This window comes from Gorilla gorilla, chromosome 9 (genome assembly GCF_029281585.2).
Source record: "Gorilla gorilla gorilla isolate KB3781 chromosome 9, NHGRI_mGorGor1-v2.1_pri, whole genome shotgun sequence".
Classification (NCBI taxonomy): Eukaryota; Metazoa; Chordata; class Mammalia; order Primates; family Hominidae; genus Gorilla; species Gorilla gorilla.
The window spans coordinates 97,763,090-97,790,759 of NC_073233.2; the positions used below are offsets into that span (position 1 = coordinate 97,763,090).

The 27,670-nt window shown below is 36.3% G+C and overlaps 2 pseudogenes across 1 annotated transcript; both read right to left on the bottom strand.

Annotated features, from left to right (window-relative positions):
• Nucleotides 1-197: 197 nt before the first annotated feature.
• LOC115936252 (tripartite motif-containing protein 51-like) lies at nt 198-6,457 on the bottom strand (annotated as a pseudogene).
• A 3,993-nt stretch (nt 6,458-10,450) lies between these two features.
• On the bottom strand, nt 10,451-16,659 carry LOC115936266 (tripartite motif-containing protein 49D-like; annotated as a pseudogene). Its single transcript, XR_008669446.1, has 6 exons — nt 16,249-16,659; nt 15,874-15,969; nt 13,906-14,136; nt 13,182-13,204; nt 12,218-12,315; nt 10,451-11,128 (listed from the first exon to the last, which is right to left on the bottom strand). The product of XR_008669446.1 is annotated as a tripartite motif-containing protein 49D-like (transcript).
• Nucleotides 16,660-27,670: the final 11,011 nt, after the last annotated feature.

Genomic DNA, 27,670 nt, shown 5'->3' on the forward strand with positions numbered 1-27,670 from the left:
TTAAAAACCAGAGAATATATTCTATGCCATACATCATGGGTAATGATTTTCCAAAAATGATTTAAAAAGGAACCAATACACATGGTTTTAGTGTTTTCACCATATTTAATAGAAACACTATAAATGAGTTTTGACGACATTAGAATGCAACTAAAGACATTAAATGTAACTTATTTGTCCTGTTTGATGAGGTGCGAAAAAGAGGGCTTTCTGGGATAAACAGGTTCCCAGAGCATATAGACACATTTCTGACTTTTCTCTGGTCAGAAGTGACTACAGCAAAAGATAGGCCTGAGAGGAGGTGAGAAGGAGCAATTAGGAATGGTGTATATCAGGGAACTTTGATCAACATCAGCAAAGCTCATGGTTCTACCTTCACAATCCAGGAATAATCCCACTGTGCTGGTAGGTCTTAGAACATATTGCACCACAAGTGGGGAGGTGGTAAAGAGACTGCAGTGAGTGTCCTCCTTAACACATCCAAGAAGAAAGAGTCCCTCCTCTCCATCTATCTTGTCATTCTGTCTCTTCTCTTTCCAATAATTGTTACAGACACCAAAAGCCCAATTCCAAGAGTCCCCCACGTGAACCTCCCAATAATATTTGCCAGATGTGAATGCCGGAGCCCCCCATACAAGAAAACATTCAGATTTTGCAGTGATATCGGGATCATCTTGAGGGTCACATCCAACATTCATGCTTCTCAAATCTCCATACAGGAAGATATGACTATTGGTTCTTTCAGGCTGCAGAGTAAAATCAACTGCAAAAATAATTTTTAAAAAATATAGATACATGTAATTAATAGAAATTAGAATTCTTGAGGGAAAAGTTGTTCTACCAAGAGTTTACTTTACCAAGAAATTTGAAGTTACAAGGACAGGAGAATTGTGACTACAACATTTAATAAAGTATAAGGATGATTAATATTCTCTATAGGAAGAACAAAACCCTAAAAACAGACATTGAAAATTTATTGAAAACTTAAAAATTGAGAGTCGAATATAAGACCAGCCTGTTTTAATCCAATCTCCAATGTAAAAGTGAAATATTTTATGCCCTGAATGCCCTTTAGCTATCAAGGTCATTATTATTAAAATATTTCTTGTTCTTAAATACTAGTGATATAATTTTGGCAAGAATGGGAAGATTTTAGCTTCCTCAAGCACCGCCCTAGATAACTGGATAAAAGTCCATATGTTCAAATTATAAGTGGTAATTTAAGGCAGATTTTTGCAAAATCTTTTACCAGTCACTTTGTGGACATCCCTGCCAGCTCTAGACTGAAACCGAATTTTAGATTTTACACGTAGCTCTTCATGTTGTAACTAAACTGAAATTATCATTTCCATTTTTACTTCCTATTTATGTAATAATTTCTTCTTTCTTTTTACATGTTAAATCAAAATTTTACATTATATCAATAATATATATTTATTGTAAGAAAGTACAAATACTCCAACAAACTGCAGTGAACTCTATTCTCCAATGAAATGTGTTTAACAATTCAAATGAAATACAGTAAAGAAATGTAAAATTTTTATGTAACCTTGGATTATTACGCTTCCTTCTGAGCATTGTTCCATTTATTCAATTTTTTATTTCTTATGTCATTCCATTTACCCAATATATAACTCTATACATGTGAGCCCAGAACATATTTGTTTTTCACTATGTTTTACTCTTCATGTTATAAATTGCACTATAAATAGAAACACAGATATAAAAGGGTTGCATAGTCATATGGTTCACTTCCTGCTGAAATGAAATAAAGATTTGATGAAGGGTAAAATATTACCCCCATGATTCTAACAAGAAGTAATACACTGTGGGAATTCTGCCAATGGGCTGACGCTCACCTCTGAATCCACTGAGCCTGTCCAGCAGTCCAGTGATGGGCCCTGCACTGAGCTCTGGATTCACAGGCTCAGACACTTGCAGCAGCAGGGACTCATACCTGCAAGGAGAAAGATACAGTTACCACATCTACAGCCAAAAAAAAAAAAAAAAAAATACATAAAAATCACCACTTTTATTTAAAAGACATTTCATGAGAATCCCTTTAACCCACACATTTGCTAATTCCAAAATTATCATTTTCTTTTTCAAATTCATTCTTATTCACAGTTCCTGATTTTCAAGCACGATGGAAAAGTCTATCTGACTGAGAATTCATTTGGATCTTTCTTCGTATTGCTCCAAATTAGTAAGGATCATTAGTCTTAAGACTGGGAGAATATTGAAAAATGAAATTCTGGGTTCCAGACCTCACCAGAAATTCCTGAAATCACTGTCTGGAAAAGTGGGGTTATTTTTAAGACTGCTGCATCTGTTGCTTCCTTCTCAAGGCCAGGGTGTTGAAACTTGCTCCAGGCAGGGAGATCTGCCTTTTATAGTTGAGGTTCTCTGGAGGCCTACACGGTTCAAACATTCCAAATAGTTTGTTTCATCCATTTTTCAGAATTATATATTTAAATATAAACTAGAAATCATCAACACTTTTCACTGCTAAAATACTTTCCCCTTTTCTCTCTGGCTTCCCCTGGTTGACTTTGTAGCCATGTAGTAAATGTAATATTTTCTCTTTCAAATATGAAGGCTTTTGAGCAATAAAAAGGAAATTAGGAATAGAGATGCTCACTTCCTTCATTTTTATTTCATTTATTTATTTTTTGTCTTATTTATTTATTTATTTTTTGGTTTTGCAGAACTTTCATTGAGCTGCTTAATAAAGTCACTGAGTATGGCAACAACATAGATGACTACATGGGGTGGGGGATGGAGAAAGTACAAGCAGCACAAGGCAGTATCACTGTCTGAATCCATTATACCTTCAATATCAAAGTTCCTGCTTGATATTTGTGGAAACTGAAAGCATCTGCTAAAATCTTGGTATGCACTCACCTGTGTAATATGTATCCAAAAGCCTGTAAAAAAAAAAAAAAAATAGAAAGGCTTAGTGCTTTCCACAAGATGCATCTTCCACTAAGTTCAGTGTGAGATTTGGAGACAGTTTCTGAAGATATTTTCCTACAATGTTCCCTCCTGGAAAGCATTTTCTGTTTCTTTTCTCATGAAAATCCCAGTCTATCATATGTCATGAATTAATGTCCTGATAAAGTCTAAGTCTTGAAGACATTCTCTTTACAAGTGAAGGGAGAGGAGGGAGGCCCACAGAGTCTATGCTCTGTGGTAACCATAAAGAAGCTACTCAGTCATCTTCCCTAAGCCCTGTTACCAAAATGAGTGGACCCCAACATAATATTAGTGTGATCCTAGATTCCCCAACTTCTCCATCATGCCATGTCTCCAAATTAGCCTAAATGCCAATGAATCACCTCTCATTTTATCCACTTTCAAAAATCCTAAATAAATCACTGACTTTTGATGGGAAATATTTCTTGGGGCTGTCTGTTACCTTAGCCATTCTACAAAGTTTTGTTGCTGGTGGATAAAGTAGGAGGGACCTTCGGTCTAGTAGAATCACTAGGAGAGGCTATACCTTCCCAACCAAGTAGCATTAGTTATCGAATCGTGTTTTTGGAAACAAATAATGGAAGTGAAGGGGGAGACGGATTTCAGGAGAGAGGAAAAACACCCATGTATGTGAATGTTCAACATCATGATACCCCATGGTCAGTCCGCACCTGGAGTAGCTCCACATCTGCTTTATGGTACATTTGCTTCAGATCCTCATACATTCCTCTTAAAAGCTCCCTGGAATGTTCCATTCTGGCTTTGCTTTCATTGAGTTGCTGAAAAATGTCCTCGCCCTCCTTTCGCAGCCTCTACAAGTGATGTTGCTCTTCATGGAGAAATGCAGGCATCTTCTGATATTCAGCTCTGATTGCTTCTATCCTTAAACTCACATAATCCTGCAGCGACAATTAGTCAAAATAGAAATATTTTATCCATCTTCTCTTGAATTTCACTGATTCCTCTTAGCATTCTGAACACCCAATATTTTAATCCTCAATCTTGTCAATTCTCAGATTCCACAAAATTTTATTCCTTTCCTTTTTTCTGTACTAATAAACATAGTTGTTTCTGCCCAGTTACATTTACTTGATTAATGATAAAATGTTTTCTAAGATAGTTATATAAAAATGGATTTCTCTCTTCCACACCACATTTATAGAAAGAAAACACAGTTCTTGCTTAAGAATCAAACTATCGAGTTATATTGACTAGGTAAGAAACCATTATTTCTATTTTGGAGAATTGGGGCAAGTTATGTAAAACCATTATATGACAAATGATGACATGACCCAGACTAGTATTGTCAACTCAATGCATTTCACCCAGCATAACATATTCTAATAAGGTTTCATTTATTCTCTTCCAAACTCACACTAATCGGCAACATGGACTTCTTTGTGGTTCCTCAAACCCCCAAATAAATGCAAATTAAATATTACTGCACATGCTGTTTTCTATACCTAGAATTATTTTCATATATATATATATATTTCTCATATATGTACTCATATATATATTTCTCAAATATAGGTATATATGGATATATGAGGAATATATACGTGTATCTGTGTGTGTATATATATATTCCTCAAATATATCTATCTATATATATATATATACCAACACCCAGATACACATATATATTCATATATTTATGAGGAAGAGGAAGGCAAACAGGAGGATATGTATATTTCCTCCTGATCAAGATTTTGTTTCAGTGTGAATTTTTCCATGAGCCTTTTTTCTGACCACCCTATTTAAAACTCAAACCCTCAGCCCCAGTCCCTGGCCTCTGTGCTCCTTTTCTACTTTCCTGCTGGATTATTCTCCAAAGACACTACTACACTCTAACACATCATGTACTTCACATATCTGCATGGTGACCATTTGCTTTTCTCATTTCCATTGCAAGATTTGTGTGTTTTCTTTCTTCTTTACTCCTTAATTTTCTAAGTTGATATTTGACATAGACTAGGTACTCATAAAATATCTTTCAATGAATTAATATTAGAATAAATTAATGAATTAATATTAGATATCATACCCTCAATATAAACATCCACAAAGAGAAAATCATTTCTAGAATTCTTCTCAAGTCCTTAGAGTTCTCCTTATATTAAATACTAGTTCCCATATTTCTCACATATTTATGTCTTCATCAAGACACAAGTCTACATTTCTCGCCACTTTTCCCATTATGTGTTATGACTTATTCAATATTAATTAGCGCTGATATTTAATTTCATGCTTTCCCTAAGGTTGCGCTCTTGCTCCTTCTGCCTGAAATTTAGCTCACATTTCAATATACTTGCCCACCAGGATTCAAATTCATACTGACTCAGCCTTAGAAGGGTCGCCTGAAATTTCCATGACTGACAAATAACACTTGTATCCAGAATTTATCCAGGCAGCCCATTGGGAACAGTGTGAAATGGCCCAGTTTCTTGTATTTGTTGGGGTATTGCTATAGGTTTGTATGGAAACAGATGAGCATGCTTGGGTAACATCTGTGATCTGATTAGAAATCCTACCAAAGAGTCACACTAACTTATATAAAAAATTAGGGTGTTTTTTCCTTGTTTATTGAATTCCAGAAACATTATGGGTTGAGATCAAGTTCCTATTTTAAGAGTCACCCATTTGTTCACTATAAGTTCCTGGAGAAGGTAGAGTAATACGGTACTAACCTTCCAGCATCTGGTTCTGGTGGTTTCCATGTACAGGTTTCTGAGATTTTCACAAGCTTTTTGCCATAAAGACTGCATTTTTTTTTAGGAGCTCCTCCTGCAAAAGAGCCATGAATTGAAGCACAAGTGAGGACAATAAAGTATCACTCACACTCTGATATACGAAGGACCCAAAATGAGAGACCAATTAGCCCACAGAAAATAGAGTTTGCTTTGTTTCTCCTCATGTTTGTCAAATCTGAGAGGTGTGAAGTCAAGGAAGCTCATAACAGACATGCTTAAGGGGACACAGAGATAGCATCATCCAATCTCCAAGGAAATAGACTTACAAGAATTTCATGTGTCCTGTATAGAAATAGATCTTCAGAGGCATCACTCACCCGGCATTCCTCAGCAGCCCACTCAGTGGGACAGTGTCTGTGATTCCAGTGCTCCTGAGAGTTGGAGCACAGCCAACAGAGCAGGCTCTTGTCCACTTCACAGAACATCTTCTTTGTCTCTCTGTGCATCCCACATATTTGCTCCTCAGAGCTAAGGAATTGCCGGAGGCTGGCTTTTCTGGCAGTGGAAGTCATGTTCTTCAAACCAATGTCAGTTTTGAGGTTTCTCTGCCGTATTGTCTTCTTGCATTTAGAGCACTGAGCAAGAACTGCCATGTCTTGCCAGCTGAGGTAGAAACAGGGCCGGCAAAAGCTGTGCCCACAGTCTATGGTGACTGGGTCTATGAAGTAGTTCATGCAGATGGGACAGGTGAGTGCCCTCTGGAGGACTTGCAAGATTCCAGAATTCATGTTTCTGAAGAAGAAAGAGCAGCATGTCATTTTGGGGTCTGGGTTGGTGAAAATCTGTGAACATGTGGTGATATGTGGTAGCTATATTTTCTTCTTGACAGGGCTCATTAAAGCGGAACAAACTATTTCCTCTGTAAGAAAAATGAAAAATTCATACACAAAGAGAGTCCTTAGGCTTTTTAGCAGACACTACTGACTAGATGACTCGCAACCTCTTCTACTCCTAGTTCCTGCCCATAACATAATGCAAATCTGTTCAAAAACCTATTCCCTGGATGTCGATATGAAACTCGGGTTTTAATCTTAAGTGGTCTAGAATAAAACATGCTTGTCCCTATTTCTCTTTCAAATAACTACTGAATGACTATGGGAGAGGAGTAGAAAACCTACACTGGGTAACAAAACATGAGAAGATGGTCAGAGGGCGCTATGACATATTTTTAGAGAGAGGGACCCAGAAGCCGGCTCTTTAAAACAAAAACAACCCCAGAACAAACCAACCGACCAGATAAACCAAAAGACAGCAATTCAACCAGTCTAGGATCACTAGGAGATAAAATAAATAATGAAAAATATTGGGTTTATTTTTCTTATGGCTTAAATTAACTTCTTCTTTGGGCTACTTCAACTATGAACTGACATATAGTCACTTTTTAAAAACTGAAATATATATAATTATATTACTATGGTATTATGGTTAATTTTAGGTGTTGACTTGACTGGATTAAATAATGTGTGGAGAATTGCTAAAGCATTATTTCTGGGTGAGTCTGTGAAGGTGTTTCCAGAGAGACATGTAAGTTGGTGAGCTGAGTGGGGAACAGCAGCCCTCAATGTGGGTGGACACTATCCAATCAGCTGGTAGCTCAGACTGAAGATAAAGGGCAGAGAGAAGGCAGTTTCCTCTCTTTCTCCTGAAGCTTATTCTAACTCAGCCAGGATATTGGTATCTCCAGGATACTACCTTAATGACAGCCTATGTTCAACTTCTCAGACTCCATAATCAAGGGAACAAATTCCCCTAGTGGACTTCCTCTCCTGTACAGTGTCATGTGTAGAGTGGGGACAGATATATCATCTGAGGGACGCATTAGACAGTCTCCTTATTGTTTGAACATCATAGGGTACACTTACACAAACCTGGATGGTATAGCCTACTACACACCTATGGTATACAGTATAGCATATTGTTCCTAGGCTACAAACCTGTATGGTACACGATAGGCAATTGTACCACAATTGTAAGTATTTTTGGTATATATATATATATATATATAGTTATGTACACATCCTATGGTTCTGTCTCTCTGGAGAACCCTGACCAATACAAACTGTAATCTTTGCCTTGGCAGTCTGAAGTCCTTTACCTTACTCTCTTTTACTAAACACTGCTGAATTTAAGTGCCAACAGTGAAAATTTAAGAATTGCAAATATTTTTCAGAGGTCACCTGAGCCATTTCAAGGAATTTTTCATAGTTTCATCTGAGGTAAGCCTCAATTAAAATGACAACTAGTATCAAGTATCAAATCATTCCTTATACAGTTATCTGCTAAACAATTGTGTTTTGATTTCTAAGCTAGGGCATTTTGGAGAGCATTCTTATTTCCTTTAGTATCACCATTTTTAACTCATCATTGCCTCAGTAACTTACAATCATGTCTAAAAGCTTAAGGTTATGAAAGCACAACATTTACAGTATTCAATAATTATCCTTTTTTACTTAATTAAGTGTACCAATATTAGTACATGCAGTACACATATATATGTTTTAATGTGAATTCCATATATTCATGATGCATACAAATCTATTGCAGCAAACCCTAGATATCTAAAATTTTTCAAAAATATATTAAACACTTTTGGAACACACAAAATGACAACAATTAATAACCTCCTGTCATAAAATGGATAGCAATACTATGAGTTACAAATAAGATCATTAAGTAAGTTTAGTCAGTTAGATATTTTTATCACTGTAATTTACTATTTTAAAGGAAGAGAGAAATAATTTTCTCCATATAAGTTGCACTCACCCCAAGGTTCTATGAATGTTTCCTGCAGTAATTCTTCCAAGAAAAAATTCTTTTAAGTACTCCCCAAGATGAGGAGCTCATTCCTTGCAGAGTTGACTTTCAGAGGTCACCTGAATGCAGTTAACTCTAAGTGCTGTCCTCATCTGGAGAAATATGAGCTTGTCTCTTCTACTTCCTCTTATGTGAATCTTTGAAGACCACACCCACCTCTTTGGTGATATTTAGGGTATTAAGAAAGGTGGAGACAGCAGAGATGATTAGGTTTATGCAATATTTAGTACACGCCTTTTCATCACTGATTGAATTAGCATCACACTATCATTGTAAAAACCACTGCCTGAATGAGGCGTATCTATCATCAATCTTATCAGAGTAAATATGCTAGAAATTAACTAAAATTGATTAATACTGTTTCTTGAGTTTCTTCCCAAGGCACAAGCATTCCTCTAAGTGCACATTTATTTATTTATACCAAAGAAAGTTTCACCCTCTGGAGTGCGGTGGCACAATCTTAGCTCACCACAGCCTTGAATTCCAGGGCTCAAGTAATCCTCCCACTTCAGCTTTCAAAGTAAAAAAGACTAGAGGTTTATGCCATTGCACCTAGCTAATTTTCATTTATTCATCAAAAATATTTTTTAAATTATTAGGTGATTACATGTGTTACGGTGACCAGCTGGATTAGAATTAGATTAGGTTTAAAGCGATGAAAGAATCTGGGAGAGGGGGCAGAATGTTGGTTGTTAATTAGCACATGGATCAAAGGAGATTACTGATGTGTTTAGAAGCCACAACATTGACAGGATAAAAGCCGGAACTAACAATCCAATTGTAAATCTCTTTACTGTGGTATTTACTGCCATTTCTGCTGCATAAGACACACCTTAACCACTTTGTCATGGTATCTGCAGTATTCTATTTTAGTCTAAATAGCATTTTCTCTCAAATGCATTCCATTTCTCTCTCCTTCATCTTCCCTCCCTTCTTCCTTCCAGCTGTATTTTTTCACTAGAGAACACTAGTATAATGTTCTCCCAAATTTCAGATTTCAGATACGCATCTGTAAAATAATCTTATGGAGACACATTTTAGTTGCTACTGAATACTTGGTTGTTTTCATAAGTTCCCAGCATTACTACTGTCCTCCAAAAAATGGTTTCCCATTTCCACAGCTAATCTCATCATTGACTCTGCCATCCAAGTTTATTCTATGCCACTCTGGAAGAATCTGGAAAAATACTTAAAATACATTTTAAGTATTCATCATGCACATGTACTGTATTTTATTTTATATATGTTCGGCTGAATATCTTTCTCCACTAATTGTTTGCATTTCAATTCTTGTATCATGTTTTTTGAAACACAGAAGTTGTCATTAGTGTAAACCAACTAATTTTTTTAATTGTTAATTTTTGTCCTGGTTAAGAAATCCTTATGGGAGTATTGTATCATGTTCCCCTTACCTTCAGGACTTGAATCTATTTGGAAATGACTGTGTGTGTTTTGAGGTAGGAGTCAATAATTAGTTATTTTTTAAAATTCAATTAATCCAGCATTGTTCTGACCACCTTGTGTATTTCAATGTAGAAGAGCACACTAATAATGCAGGATTATTTATCTATGTGGTGAGAATTCCAAAATGAAGCCCAGCATGGAAGGTCAAATAATATTAACTCAAAGGATAGATTAGTAAAATGAAATGGGATGGATAAGTGCAATATAGTTAGGTAAAGAGAAAGAAAAACATTTCCCAGCTATCATTAAGACTTCACTCCAAGCTTTTGCATGAAGCAAAAGATCCCGACTCTCTTCCACTGATTTTAACTCCATTCAGACATGTCTGTCATCTATTATTTCACTCAGTGGCAGTCAGAAATAAAGAAAAAAAAACAATATATTTTATGCCGTGATCATGAATAATGATTTTTCAAAAATTAATAAAGAACCAATACATATACTTTTAGTGTTTTTACCATTTTTAATAGTAACACAATAAATGAGTTTTAATAACATTAGGAGGCAATTCAAGACATAAAACAGAATCTATTTGTCCTGTTTGATAAGGCACAAGGAAGAGGGCTTCCTGGAATAAAGGGATTCTCACAGCAGATGAACACATTTCTGATTTATCTCTGGTCAGAGGTGAGTACACCGAAAGATAGGCCTGAGAGGAGGTGAGAAGGAGCAATTAGGGATGGTGTATATAAGGCAGCTTTGGTTAACATCGACGAAGCTCACAGTTCTAGCTTCACAATCCAGGAATAATCCTATGTGGCTGGTAGTTCTTGGGATATATTGCAGTGTAAGTGGGGAGGTGGTAAAGAGACTGCACTGAATGTCATTCTTGACACATCCAAGACTAAAGAGTCCCTCCTCTCCATATATATTGTCATTCTGATTCTTCCCTTTCCAATACTTATTACAGACACCAAAAGCCCAATTCCAAGAGTCCCCCACATGGACCTCCCAGTAATATTTGCCGGAGGTGAAAGTCTGAGCACCCCATGCAAGAAAACTTGTAGGTGTTGCAGTGATATGGGGCGCATTTTGACCGTCACATCCAATACACATGCTTCTCAAATCTCCACATCAGAAGATATGACTGTTGGCTTCATTATGATGCAGAGTAATATCCACTGAAAAATAAATAAATAAATAAAAGAGAAAGAAACAAAACATGCATAGACATGTGTCAATAAGCAAAAATTGTTCTATCAAGAAGTTAATTACCAGGAAATGTAAAGTCACAAGGACAATTTTGCTTGTAACTTCTAATAAAGCATAGAGATGATTAATTTTAACTACAAGACAAACAAAACACTAACCACAGGTATTAAAAATGTTTTGAAAACTTACATACTGAGAGCCAAATGTAAGACCAACTTCTTTCAATCCAATTTTCAAAGCAAAATTTGCACATTATATGCCCTAAATGCTATGGTGTTATCAAGATCATTATTTAGAAATGTTTCTTATTCTTAAAAACTAGTGCTATCATTTTGGAAAGAATGTGAAGATTTTCAGTTACTCAAGAACTGCTCTTGATGACTGGATAAAAATCCGTAAGTGCATGTCATAAGTGACAATTTAAAGCAGATTTCTGTAAAATCTTTTACCAGTCTCTCTGTGGTCCTCCGTGCTAGCTTGGGGCTGAAGCTGGATTTTAAACTTAACATGTAGCTCTTCATATTGCAATTAAACTGAAGTTCTTTTTGTTTGTAATTTTACTTGTATTCACAAAATGATTTCTTCTTTTTATGTTTACCCATTAACTAATTTTTTTTGCAATACATGATACATATCCATTTAAAAATTAAAAACCCCCAGCAATCCCCAGTAAACCATAATCCCAAAAGAACAGTTCTTAGCTGTTCAAATGAATACACTAAGGAAATGTAAAATTTTGTATTTAACATTAAATAACTCACCTTCATTCTGAGCATTGTTCCATTTGCTCCTTTTTTAAATTTGCTACACTACTCCTTTTTCCCATTACATTACTCAGTACATATGAGGCCAAAATGTGTTTGTTTTTCACTATCTTTCAAACTTAATGCTATAAATCTGACTCTACAGACACAGATACAAAAGGGTTGCATGATTATGTTGTTCACCTATGTCTATAAAGAAGTAAAATATTTGATAAAGGGTGAAATATTACCCATGTGGTCCTAACAATAATAATATTTAGATAGTGGGAGTGCTGCCTGTAGGTGGAGACTTACCTCAGAATTGGATGAGCCTGTCCCTCAGTCCAGTGATGGGCCCTGCACTGAGCTCTAGATTCAGAGGCTGGGGCATGTGCAGCAGCACGGACTCACTCCTGCAAGGAAAAACCTGCAGTTACAACATCTACAGCCATAAAATAAATAAAAACCACTATTTTTATTTAAAAGACAGTTCATGAGAATCCTTTGAATCCACAAATTTGAGTACTGAAAAATTACTACTTCCTTTTTGGAATTAATTTCTATTTACAGTTTCCGAATTTTAAAGCATAGTGGGAGAGTCTGAGTCAGAATTCAGTCTGATCTTTCTTTTTTTTCTGCCCCACATGTATAAGGTTCCTTAGCCTTATGGCCTTGAGAATATTTGGAAATGAAATTCTGAGTTCCACTTCTTGGCAGACTCCCCTGACATCTTTGTCTGAAATAGCGGGGTTCTGGGGAGACTGCTGCATCTGCTGCTTCCTTTTCAAGATAAAGAATGTGGAACTTGTTCTAGGCAGCTAGATCTGCCTTTTAGAAACAAGCTTCCCTAGAGACTTATACAGTTCTAACACTCCGCAGCTTTTTCAACCTATTTTTCAGGACTGTTAACTGATATGTATGTAGGTATGAACAACAAATCATCAACTTTTTCACTGCTAAAATACTTCCCCCACTTCTCTCCTGCTTCCTCTGGTGACTTTCTCACCATCCACAAAACAAAACTTTATCTTTCACCTATGCAGGCTTTTAAGCAATAAAACAAAATCAGGAATAAATTTTTTTTTTATTTCACTATTATTTATTTATTTATTTATTTATTTATTTAGTGTTCTTGTCTTTTCTGGTGTGAGAGTGAAAGCAGATGCAAAAAAAGGGTAGTATCAATATCTTAATCATTTATGCCATGACTTTGGTAGAGCCTGCTTTGATATTCATGGAAACTGAAAGAATATATGCTAAAATCTAGGTAAACACTCACCTGTGTAATATGTCTCCAAAACCCTGTAAAAAAAAATAGAAATATGTAGGACATTTCACAAGATGCATCTTTCACTAAGTTCAGTGTGAAATTTGGAGTCAGTTTCTAAAGATATTATTTCCCTACCATCTGGAAAGCATTTTCCATTTCTTCTGTAATGAAAAACCCAGTTAGTCGTTTTGTCATTAATTAATGTCCTGGTAAAGTCTGAGTCTTGAAGACATTCTCTCCAGAAGTGAAGGCAGAAGAGGCCCAGAGAGTCTATGCTCTGTGGTAACTTCAAATAACCTACTCAGTCATCTTTCCCAGAACCTATTACCCAAATGAGTGGACCTCAAAATAATATTAATGTGAGCCTAGATTCCCAAAACTTCTGATCTTGCCATGTCCTCAAATTAACCTAAATGTAAATGAATCACTCACTATTTTATATATGCTAAACAACCCAAAATATATTATTGACTTAGATGGGGAATAGTTATTGGGGCTGTCACCTTGACCATTCCACAAAGTTTTGTGGCTGGTGGATAAAGTAGGAGGGACCTTTGGCCTTGTAGAATCCCTTGGCGGGGTTATACTCTCCCAACAAAGTAGCATTAGTTATGCGAATGTGTTTTTGGAAACACATCATGGAAATAAAGGTAGGGAGATGGATTTCAGCCATGAGGAGTATACTTACACGTGTGAATATTCAAAAACCTGAAACCGCATTGTGAGTTTGTACCTGAAGTAGCTCCACATCTGGTTTATGGCACATTTTCATCAGCTCCTCATACGTTCCTCTTAAAATCTCCCTCCTATGAGCCATTTTGGCTTTACTTAAATGAAGTTGATGAAAAATATCTTTCCCCTTCTTTTTCAGCATCTCCAAATTATGTTTTTCTTCTTCATGGTGAAATGCAGCCGTCTTCTGATACTCAGCTCTAATAGCTTCTAGCCTTAAATTCACATAATCCTGCAGTGATAATGGGTTAGTCAAAAGAGAAATGTATTTAACCATCTCCTATTTAATCTCACTGACTCTGTTTGTCACTCGAACATCCAATAATTTAAACCTCAGTCTTGCTGGTTCTTAGAATCCACAAAATTTTGTTCGTTTCCTTTCTTTCTGTATAAAAATCAACATAGATGTATCTGACCAATTACATTAAATTTATTCAAGATAATGTGTTTTCTAAGATAGCTGGAAATAAAAAAACACAATTTGAATTTCGCTATTCCAGCCAATATTTATGGAAAAGTAAGAACAGTTCATGCTTAAGAGTTGGAGTATAGAGCTATAGTTACTAGAAAGGAAATAATTATTTCTATTTCTGAGATACGCAACAAGTTGCTTAAACTCATTATATGTGAAATGACCTTAGACTAGCATGTCCAGCTAAATGCATTTCACCCAGCAAAACCTATCTTAATAAGGCTGCATTTATGATTTGGCCATCTTTGTCTCTCTGAATTCATTTCCTTCCATTGTTTTTCTAAGTTATCCCATTCTGAAACATAGACTTCTTTGTGGTTCCTCAGGCCTCCAAATATACACAAACTCAAAATTACTGCATATGCTGTTCTCTCCAACTGGAATTTTACACACACACACACACACACACACACACACACACACACATACACATATATACACATTCATGGTCCACATATATGTATATACATACACACATTCGTGTTCCCTCTCCTCTTCAAAATTTCGTTCAAATCGAATTTTTCAGTGAGGCTTTTTTCTGACCACCCTATTTAAAAATCAGACACTAATCTCCAGTTTCTGGCCTCTATTGTCCTTTTCTACTTCCCTGCTTGATTATTCTCCAACAAAGAACCTACCACACTCGAACACATCATGTATTGCACATATTTGTATGTTGACCATTTTTGCCTCTCTCATTTGGATTGTACAATTTGTGAGGACAAAGATGCTTTCTTTCTTCTATACTGGCAAATTTTCTAATTTAATATTCAACGTAGACTAGGTTCTTATGAAATACTTTTCAAAACACTAATATTAGCTATCATACCCTCAAAGTATACATCCACAAAGAGAAAATCATTTTTAATATTTTTCTGAATTCCTCAGAGTTCTCCTTATATTTAGATACTAGTTCCCACATTTTGAGCATGTTTACATGTCTCCCTCAAGACACAAATCCATATTTCTCACCACTTTTCTCATCATATGTTATGTAGTATTCAATATTAATTAGTTGAGATTCTTAATTTCATGGTTGCCCTAGATTTCCCCTGTCACTCTTTCTGCCTCAAATTTTCCATACAATTCCAAATACTACTTGTCCACCAGCATTCAGATTAATGCTGACCCAGGCTCAGAAGGTTCACCTGAGCTTTCCATGACTGCCAAATGAATCTTGTGCCCAGCATTTATCCAACCAGTACATATAGAATGCTGTGAGATGGCCCAGTTTCTTGTATCTGTTGGTGTATAGCTACAGGTTTGTATGAAAACAAACCAGCATGCTTTGGGTGACTTCAGTAGTTTTCTTAGAAATCCTATTTAACAGTCATACTATTCTATATAAGAAATGAGGTCACTTTTTCTCAGTGTTTTTTTTTTTTTTTGACTCCCAGAAACATTAGAGTTTGATAACAAGTTCCTATTTTAAGAGTCACCCATTTGCCCACCATAAGCTCCTGGAGAAGGTAGAAGGTAGAGTAGTACAGAACTAACCTTCCAGTGGCTGATTCTGGTGGTTTCCACGTTCAGGTTTCTCTGATTTTCACAAGCTTTTTCCCATAAAGACTGCATTTGCTTTAAAAGCTTCTCCTGCAAAAGAGCCATAAATTGAAGCACCAGTGAAGACAATAAAGTAACCTGCAGACAGTTTCATAGGGAGGGGGCCCAGAATGAGAGACAACCCTAGGAAATGGCATTTCTTCTATTTCCCTTCTTCTTCGTCAAATCTCAGAGGTTTGAAGCTAAGAAAGCCCAAAAGTGAGCTGCTTAAAGGGACTCAGAGTTGGCTTTACCCAATCTCCGAGAAAATAGACCCACAGGAATTTCATGTGTCATTTATAGAAATAGATCTTCAGAGGCATCACTTACCCGGTGTTCCTCAGCAGCCCACTCAATGGAACAGTGTCTGTGATACCGGTGCTCCTGAGAGCTGGAGCACAGCAAACAGAGCAGGCTCCTGTCCACTTCACAGAACATCTTCTTTGTCTCCCTGTGAGTGCCACACATTTGCTCCTCAGAGCTCAGGAATAGCCAGAGACTGACTTTTCTGCCAAGGGAAGCCATCTTCTTCAAATGAATGTTAGTTTTGAGGTTTCTCTGCCATGTTGTCTTCATGCATTCAAAGCACTGAGTCAGAAATGGGATGTCTTGCCAGTTGAAGTAGAAACAGGGCCTGCAAAAGCTGTGCCCACAGTCTATGGTGACCGGGTCTATGAAGTAGTTCAGGCAGATGGGGCAGGTAATTTCCATCTGGAAGACTTGCAAGATTCCAGAATTCATGTTTCTGAGGAAGAAAGAGCAACATGTCATTTTGGGGTCTGGGTTGATGAAAAGTTTCAGAACATGTAGAGATACCTGATAGCCCTATTTTCTTCTCTTGACAGTATTCATTAAAACACAGCACACTATTTCTTCTGTAACAAAAATAAAAATCTCACACAGAGAGAGTCTCTCGGCTTTATAGTAGATATTACTGACTAGATGACTCTCAACCCTTTATACTCTTATTTCCTGTATGTAACATAACACCAATCTATTTAATTTCCCGTTTTCTGAATGTTGATCTGGAAATGGGGTTTGATTCTGAGTGGCCTAGAATAAATTGTAGTTGTTCCTATTCTTTCATGTAACTGCTGAGTATGAAAGACTGGGAAAAACTACCTTGGCCAAGGAAATATGAGAAGATGGCTAGAGGGTCCTATGACATATTTTTAGAGACACAACAGTGGGGCAGCAAACCACCATGGCACGTGTTTACCTGTGTAACAAGCCTGCACGTCCTGCACATTTATCTCAGGACTTAAAATAATATAAAATTAAAGTAAAATAAAAAACCGAAACAAAACAAAATAGAAAAACCAATCAACCAACCAAAAAAACAGCAATTAAACCAATTTTGGTTTAATAGAAGAGAAAAACATAATTAAAGATATTGGGCCTTTTTATTTTCTCGTGGATTAAATTAACTTCTCCTAGGGATACCCAAACTCTGAACTAACATGTAGTAGGATTTTTGTTAAACTCAGAGAGGTGTAATTACATCTCTATGGTGTGATGGCGAATTTTAGATATCAGTGTGACTGGATTAACCAACACCTAGGGAACTGGTGCAGCATTGTTTCTGGGTGAGTCTGTGAAGGTGTTTCCAGAGGAGAGAGACATGTGAGTTGGTGAGCAGAGTGGGACCATCATCCCTCAATGTGAGTGGGCACCATTCAATCAGCTGGTAGCTCAGATAAAAGGAAAAAGCCAGAGAAAAGACAATTTCCTCTTTCTTTCTCCTGAAGCTGGTTCTGAGGCTTTCAGCCTTGAGCTCAGTCAAGATACCGGTATCCTCAGGACATCAGCTTAAAGACAGCCTATATTAGAACTGCTCAGACTCTATAATCAAGCAAACAAATTTTCCTGATGAATTCCCTCTCAGGTAGAGTCATGTGTAGCTTGATGACAGATATATGTTCTGAGAAATGTGTAAGGAGGTCTTATTTATTTACTTTTTGAGATGGAGTTTCACTCTATCATCCAGGCTGGAGTGCAGTGGTGCAATCTCGGCTCACTGCAACCTCTGCCTCCAGGGTCAAAGCGAGTCTCCTGCCTTAGCCTCCTGAGCACCTGGGATTACCGAAACACCTCACTACACCTGGTAAATTTTTTCATTTTTTTTCCTTTTTTTAGTAGAGACGAGGTTTCACCATATTGTCCAGGCTGGACTTGAACACCTGGTCTCAAGTGATGTGCCTGCCGCAGCCTCCCAAAGTGCTGGGATTACAGGCGTGAGCCACTGTGCCCAGCCAGGCGGTTTTATTGTTTTGACATTATAGACTATACTTACACAAACCTAGATGGTATAGCCTGCTACACACCTATGGTATACAGTACAGCCTGTTGCTCCTAGGCTACAAAACTGTACAGCATGTTCTGTACTGTATACTGTAGGCAATTGTAACACAGTGGTAATTATTTAGTATGTAAACATATTTAAATACAGAAAAGGTACAGTAAACATACTGGTATTATAATCTTATGCGACCACCATGTGTGGTTTGTGGTTGACTGAAATGGCTCATGAATGTCTCTCTACATGTATACATATACACCCTATCATTCTGTCTGTCTGGAGAGCCCTGACTAATATATAAACTATGGTCTTTGGCAATTTTAAGTCCTTTTCTTTACTCTCCCGTATTTGATAACACTGCTGAATTTTAGTGAAAGAAATGAAAAATCTTAGAATCGTAAATAGTCTCCAGAGGTCATCTAAGTCATTTTAAGGAATTTTTCATAGTTTAATAAGATTAAGACTCAGGTGAGATGGCAAAAACCATCACGTATCAAATTATATCTTATAAATTTATTTGGTCAAAAAATTGTGTTTTGATTTCCGAACCAGGATGTTTTGGGGAGCTTTCTCATTTTTTTCAGTTTCACTGTTTTGCATCTCTCATCATTACCTTGCTAATTTAAAGTTATGTCTAAAAGCTGAATGAATTAATTAACATTCATTAATGTCTTCTCAATTCAATTGTTTAATATTAATGCACTCATTACACATATATTTACACACACTTCTGTGCACATATATGTATTAATATCAACTCCATATATTCATTTTGCATACATATCTGTTGCAGCAAACACTAGATATTTCCATTTTTTCAAAACTATATGGAAGAATGATAGAAAATGCAAAATAACAACAATTAGTATCCTCATAATTCATGAAATCTATAGTAAGAATATGAATTACAATGGTATCATTGTGTAGATTTAAGATAATGAGATATTTTTAACACTCTAATTTATTATTTTGTAAAGGAAAGAAGATATAATTTTATCAATATAAGTTTCACTCACCGCTGGGTTCTTTGAATGGTTCCCACAGTGATTCGTCCAGAAATAATTCTGTTAAGTACTCCTCAAGGTCTGGAGCTCATTCACCGCAGTACTGACTTTTAGAGGTCACCAAAATACAGCTCCCTCTAAGTGCGCTCCTTCTCCTTGGGAGAAAACTGAGCTTGTCTCTTCTATGTCCTTTTATAAGAGTCTGTGAAGACCACACCCACCTCTTTAAGAGGGTGGAGTATTGAGAAAGGTAGAGAATAAGACGATTAGGTTTATGCAGTATTTAGAACACACCTTTGCACCACTGATTAAATTATCATCACTCCTTCATTCCAAAAAGCCGTGACTGAAGTGAATCATATGTAACATAAATCCTATGAGATTAGACATACACTAGAAATTAACTAAGATGCATTTTATACTGTTTATTGAGTTTCATCCAAGATGCAGGCATTCCTCTAAGGGCACATTTATTTATTCTAGAGAAACTGTCTCCTTGTGGAGTGCAGTGGTACAATCATAGCTCACTGCAGCCTTGAATTCCAAGGCTCAGGGGATCCTCTTGCTTCAGCCTCCCAAGTAGCTAGGACTACAGGCTCACACCATCCCACTTGGCTAATGTTTTCTAAAACTTTTCATATAGTCAGGGTATGGCTCTGTGGCTACTGTCTGGAGAAAGAAGTGGAAATGGAAGATTAGGTTACACAGAAGGGTGTAACATTGGGGAAGGGTGTAACATGGGATGATCGGATTTATAAAGTACAGACAATCATGCCTAGGGGATTATAGCCCAACAGAAGGTAGAGGATTTTGGAGTGAGATGCAAGAATCTTAACCTGACATAGGTTGTTCACAGACATTACAACTGAAACAATTATTTCATTAAGTAATGTTTTGTTTCACAAACAATGCCCTCACAATTAAAAACAATTGCTTTATTATTTTAAACGGAAATGTATCATCTATATTTCCATTAAAGATTTTTTATTTATTCTTCAACAAGCATATACTAATGACAATGAACTAGGTATTAGAAATAAATTATATTAAACTATAATAGACAATTTCAGTCCTGCTAGAACATCCAGACTAGTGAATGAGATGTATCATAATTAAAGAATCACACAAGTAAATATACAATTAGAACTATAAGCTCAATAAATGAGCAGTACATGTTTTGAGGGTCGGTAGTAGGAGGGAGGTGCTGAATGCAAGCTTACACAAGGCTTTTATGAAGATATGAAAGCATTGAGATTTGCGGAATAGGAATATATTAACTTGGCAAAGAGAGATAGAGAGAAACTTTCTTTGCAGTGACAGCAGCAGATGCAAAAGCTTCCTGGATGGAAGAAGCCTGGTACCGTTGAGCTCCAGGCCATTGGAGCTAGAGTGACAAGAATGAGAGTGGTCTGATGGGAGATGAGGCTGCAGAGGCAGGTGCAGGCATCAGAACATGGAAAAGATGAGTTTGCTATCTAGAAATTATGGGAAGCCAGTGAAGTGTCAGTCTAGTTTTAAAATATATCATTGTTAAATAAGTCTCCAGTCACTATGTATCTGAATATGTACAACTCTAAAATATTAAATGAAATAACTAACCCATCTATGGAGCTCTCATAAAAAAGTGCACCTAGGCACTTAGTTGTATTTTAAATACTATGACTCTATATACAACAGTTGGTGAATTTACTTGTCTAATTTTTTTGTTGTCTTCCCTATTTTATGACTATTTTCAAAGGTGAATTTATGCAAAAATAAAATGTGTTTTTTTGATTTAATGCCATGGTGAATAATTTTAAATTAGATACTTTACATCAGTATATATGTATGGACATGTAGAAGATGTACAGCATGTATATTTATATTAAAATATGATGCAGTGTCATAAATAATTATTTAAACAATAATTATGTGTATAATTATCTTTAACAAAGTACATACAGAAAACTAATTTTGAATAGAGCTCAGTGACTCCTGTCTGTAATTCCAGCTAGTTGGACAGCTGGGCAAAAGGGTCACTTGACTCTAGGAATTCCAGGTTTCCCCAGGCAACATAGGGTGACACCTGTCTCTAAAAATAAATGTTTTTACCCAGGCCTGGAAGCAAGCACATGTAGTTCCAGCTAATCAGGAGGACCAGGCAGGAGGATCACTTGAGCCTAGGTGTTTGAGGCTGCAGTGAGCTATGATCATGCACTGCACTTTGGTCTGAGTGACAGAGAGAGACCTTGTCTAAATAAAGGAAAGAAAAAAATGAAAGAAAAACAAAGTTATAAGTTAGAAAGTGTTGCTTTTTCTTTGTTCTCTAGAAGAATTTGTCTAAAAATGTGTTCTTTCTTTCTAAAATGCTTTGAAAATTTCGCTGAAAGAGATCACTGGAGTTTTCTTTGTGAGTTTTGTTTTTTAAATAATACACGGAATTTTAAGAATCCAAATCATATCTTTCATTTTTCTATGTTCTCTTCCGTCTGTTTTAGTCAGCTGTGTTTTTCAAGAAATTTTCTCATGTCATCTGAATTGTCAAATGTATAGGTATAAATTGTTCCTAAAATATTCATACTGGCTTATTGATATCTGGATGACCTATGAGTTTGCCTGTTTATTCTTGATTTGAACTCCCCCTCTCCATTGTTTAAATGAATCTCATTGGGAATTTATTAATTTAATTTATCTATTTAAAGAGCCTACTTTTGAATTTGTTGATTTATCTTTTGCATGCTTTTAGATCAATTTTCTGCAATTTCTCTAATTTTTTTTTTTGGTTTTTTAATGGGAATTTGCTTTAATTTTCTGGCTGTTTGCGACAGACCTTTCTTTGTTAGTAACAGATGCATTTAATGATATACATTGTTTTGTAAGCATTGTCTTAAATACATTTCAAAAGTTTTTTTGTTTTGTATTTTGAATATTATTTAATTAAACATACTTTCTTCGTTTTTCTTTAGTGCATGTATTTTCAGGGAAACTATAACGGAGAGGGGAGGGAATGCATTTTTCTAATGATATTTGAAACAATTAGAAACAATTGAAATTAATTTTAGTAAAACATTATAACCCAATATATCCAAAATGTTTTCAACATAATAAACATTACAAATATTAGTGAGATATTTTATATTCTTTTTTTTGAGACAGGGTCTGGCTTTGTCACCCAGGCTGGAGTGCAGTCGCTGGATCCTGTCTAGCTGCAGTGTCAACCCCCCTGGCTATAGCAATCTTCCCACCTCAGCTTCCCCAGTACCAGGGACTACAGGTTCATCCCACCATGCTCCGCTAATTTTAATTTTTTTGGAGAGACGAGTTTTCGCAATGTTGCCTAGGCTTTTCTCAAACTCCTTTCCTGTGTCCACCTCTCAATGTGATGCGATGACACGCTTGAACAACAATGTTCATACATTTTAGGAAGAAAGTCCTAAGCCTACTTAAGTTCTTTTAGAAAGGATGGATTGGAATTTACTTTCTCTAAACTCAATAGTTTCTAGAACTATAAATTAGAGTCAAGTATTAAAGGCCCCAGGAAGACAATTTTAGAAGAAAAGTTTTCAAAGTGAGCCAGGCTAGATGCTTTATAATTGAGCATTCACTGGATATGTCTTGGCATCCTAATGGCCAACGCTGAGGTTTTTTATTTTTTTTAATAATGGGAAAGACTGAACTTTGTTACATGTACATTGCGTAGAATTTCCAAAGTTAGAAACTTTTCTTAAAACACTTCACTACATTCCTTTTATTTACGTATTTTTTTAAAAATTTAAACTATGCATGGATACATCCTTAATAGAAGATTAGGTTTCTGCAGTTTCAAAGGCAAAACCTAATCCTTTCGACTGGCTCTATTTAATTGTATAATTGCTTTATCGATTAAAATTTTAAAAAAACTTCTACAAATACATTCCAATGTTAGATAACTAAATCAGTTGTCTGATGTCATTATACAATGTCACTCCCAGGTGGGAGTGAAGTGGCAGGATCTTGGCTCACTGCAACCTCCACCCCAGGGGTTCAAGCAAATCTCCTGCTGGGATTACAGGTGCCTGCCACCATACCATGCCCAGCTAATTTTTGTATTTTTAGTAGAGAGGGGGTTTCACCATGTTTGCCAGGCTGGTCTCGAACTCCTGACCTCAGCTAATCCACCCGCCTTGGCCTCCCAAAGTGCTGGGATTACAGGCATGAGCTGCCACAGCGGCCTGATGTTACCTTTTTAAGTCCACGTAAAGTGACTTTATAATTATCTTTTAATGACTCCTTATTAAAACCTAAAATATATGAAGAACTATTTTGTTTTCTACTTTTATCTACAATACTAGATTTTCCAGGATTTTTAAAGAGTAGAAGACTTTATTTATTTATTTATTTATTTATTTATTTATTTATTTATTTATTTATTTTGAAATGTAGTCTCGCTCTGTTGCCCAGGCTGAATTGCAGTGGCACTGTCTAAGTTCACTGCATCCTCTGCCTCCCTGGTTCAGGTGATTCTCCTGCCACAGCCTCCTGAGTAGCTGGGACTACAGGTCTGTGCAACTATGCCAGCCTAATTTTTGTATTTTTATTAGATATAGGGTTTTGCCATGTTGGTCAGACTTGTCTTGAACTCCTGACCTCAAGGAATCCGCCCATCTCAGCTTCCCAGAGTGTTGGGACTGAGCCACCACGCCCAGACTGGATTGGTTTTTAAGAACTCGATTTACACATGTTTAGTTTTAAAGAATGGCTTTTTGTGTTTTTAAACTTTTTAAAGTTAAAAACATTTCACAAGAAACTGGTGAACTTAAATGACACTGAAGATAATTTACTATTACTTAACAGAGGGGTCATCTTTGGAGAATGGGTTATGGTTATAAAATTGAAAAACAGATTTGTATCCTGAGATTAATATTCTGAAGCTCTATCTCTAGTGACTCAGAGAAATTCTCAAATCACCAAACACAATAAATAAACGAATATAAAACACAGTGGCTCTTTCACTTCTCTAAAGCATTTTCTAAACTCCCAGAATTATGAAAAACATGGAAGATTCAAATATTTTGCTGAAATGGGTCAGAATGGGAGGTATCCACTTAGCCTATAGGTGCTTTCAACTCTGACTCAGCAAATTATAGGTATTAACTTTCTCTGTGGCCTACTCCTCACACCCTCCTAACCCATTCTTGCTCAATATTCTTCTTCAATCTGCATCTAGGTTTGCTATCATATTACCATCCAGATAATAATTGATTTGGATGTATTTACATAATGCAAAGCTCTTTAAGTAACTAATAACATTTACTTAGCATTAATTGGTCCCTTTCTATGTATGAAGCACTGTTCTACTTGCTGATACCTACCATATTTTTCATAGACTTTAAAATACATCGGCATACACAGTGTGAAATCATTTTTGTGTGTGCTTGTTATTTAGCTCACAATATAAAATACATACTGCTAGAATTCTAATAAAAACATACTGCACAGGAATGGTGAGGTAGCATTTAAGTCGGGAAAGTTCAGCTTGACAGGGTCCTATTACCAGTGCATCCTGTTAGCCTAACAACATTCAACATCATAAGTAACACATCAGTAACAAGCTCTTAACTGAGACAAGGTTAGAAATGTGTATTTTTATTTTATAAATAATCTCTGAAAAAGACAGCCTTCTTAAGCACAAATGTCATTTATTATGGTATGTTCAGTCCTTTTCAATTTTTTACTTTCAAACAATATTCTCAAATATATTTAGAAAAAGGTTTTAAGGTATAGTATTTCATTAATGCTCATCGTTTGGAAAAAAAACCCAACTGGAATACAAGCACATGAATTTGTGTTTATTTTTTTGACTGTGGATTATCATGGTATTTAATCTACTTATTACAAAAAATTTTTGAAAATAGTAATTGATATAACTTGAGACTTTTCATCAAAATTTGAAGACATCTAACAATATGCATAATGAATTTGAGTTGGAAAAAAATGTGTAATACAAGTAAAAACAAAAATGCATTTTCCATTCCTACGTGGAGAAAAAAAGGATGAAATAACATACAGGTTGAGCACCACTAATCAAAATATCTAAAAATCCAAAATACTCCAAAATCTCAAATGTTTTGAGCTGTGAAATGTCACCAAAAGTGAAATATCCCACACGTGACCACATATGAGAAGTTACAGTCAAAACATATTCTCAGTGAACAAAAGACTCTCCCAGCCCCTTCAGTTGCAATATATCTTTCTGTGTCCACCTAGATGCCCCCGAGCAAGAGCACTCACAAAGGGTAATAAAATGGCATGTGTACACAAACTTTGCTTCATGAATAAAGTTATTTAAAATATTGTCTAAAATTATCTTTAGCCTATCTGTATAAGGTGTATAGGAAACATAAATTTTGTGTTTACACTTGGGTTGATACACAAGATATCTTCTTATGTATATGCAAATATTCTGTAATCCACAAATATCCAAAACCTGAAATTCTTCTGGCCCTAACATTGTGAATAACAAACAGTCAACTTGTATTACATGGTTTTATAATGGATTTATTTGAAAATGTGACTGAAATCTGTGGATGAAATTTTACAAACATCAGTTTAAGCCAAATAGTATTATTTTGTATAGCAGAAGGGGATACACTGGGTTTATTTCTCCACAGCATCCAAGTAGAATGTGACAGGGGTAAGGAGGAAAGATTTCTATATGTAGTACTCACGATCCTTCGGGCTTAGGGTAGGTAAAAACACAAGATATGCTAACCTTACATTCTGCTCTGTTCCTTGGAAATTTTATAAACAACACTTACTGTTGTTTATAAACAAAAATGGATTCCAGTGAAGGGAAATGGCTAAGTCCATGAGCACCATTAGAACTGGCAGGGTTCAGGAAAGAATGTGAAAACTCTACTCCACAGTACTCATTTTTCTATACTGTGCTAGGAAAGATGAATGGAAAACAAATTTGGCAATGTAATGTCTGCGAACAGGATACACAGCCACATATGGGAAGAATAAAATATAACAATCTTGCGTCTACTGAATCTAGAGAAGAAAATGTTCTGTTAACTCTTTGCTATGAAAATGCTTCGAGGCTGGGAACAGTGGCTCACGCCTGTAATCCCAGTTCCTCGGAAGGTCGAAGCAGGAGGATTGAGTCCAGGAGTTTGAGACGAGCCAGAACAGCATAAGAAGACCATATCTCCACAAACAATTTAAAAACTAACCTGAAGTGCGGGTGTCTGCCTGTAGTCAGAGCTACTCAGGAGGCCGAGGTTGAGGATCACTTGAGCCTAGGAGGTTGAAGCTGCAGTAGCTATGATCCAGCAACTGCTCTATAGTCTGGATGACAGAGTGAGACCCTGTCTCTAAGAAAAGAAAAAAGAATAGAAAAGGAAAAACATGATTGAAATCTAAAACCTAGAGTGCTGTTTGTAATTGTTGCCTCCATTATTTTCTCAAGGAAGAAAACCTATTTGATTCTGATTTTTACAGCCTAATGATAATGTAGCTATATTCAAGAACTCAATGTTTCATTCATCAGAGGAAGAAACTTCAGAATGTAGGCTGAACCTCACCTGAACACACAAGCACAGAAGGAATCATATGTGTTTCTGTGGCTCTAAGTGAGAAAATACATTGAGAGATTTGAGGATTTATGGAGTTGACGACATGGGATTGATCCCTGAATCCATCCCATACAGGAAACAGGACCATAAAAAGATTGCTTACGACCGGGCGCGGTGGCTCACGTCTGTAATCCCAGCGCTTTGGGAGGCTGAGGCGGGCGGATCACGAGGTCAGGAGATTGAGACCATCCTGGCTAACGCAGTGTAATCCCGTCTCTACTAAAAGTACAAAAAAATTAGCCGGGCATGGTGGCGGGCGCCTGTAGTCCCAGCTACTCGGGAGGCTGAGGCAGGAGAATGGAGTGAACCCGGGAGGTGGAACTTGCAGTGAGCCAAGATCACGCCGCCATTGCACTCCAGCCTGGGCGACAGAGTGAGACTCGGTCTCAACAACAACAACAACAAAAAGCTTACCTTTTATGTGCTCATATGTAAAGTTGGGACAATGCTACACATATTGCATGTTTTCTGTGGAGATTAGGAACAATGTGCGCATGGAGACAGCACGGTAACTGGTACATCATAGCCCATGTATCACACTGTCCCCTTCCTTTTTCTAACATATTTCTCTCCACTCAAATAGATAAGAGGTTTCAAGAGAAAATGACTGGGGTTTGTAGAAAAATAGACAATAAACGGGTAAAACAATTGAGAAGAAATGCAAAAAAAAAAAAAAAGTGTTAAAGAAAAGATAGCCCTGGACATTCAGGATCCAGAAAGCAAAATATAAATTTTTGGAAAATTAATAAATTTTGTTAGCATGGGAAAAAATATGCAGAATTCTCTCCATGTGCGCAAATAAAACAAACAAAATGTCAAAGTAGTTATAATACCTAGGTTTTAAATGGTATTTA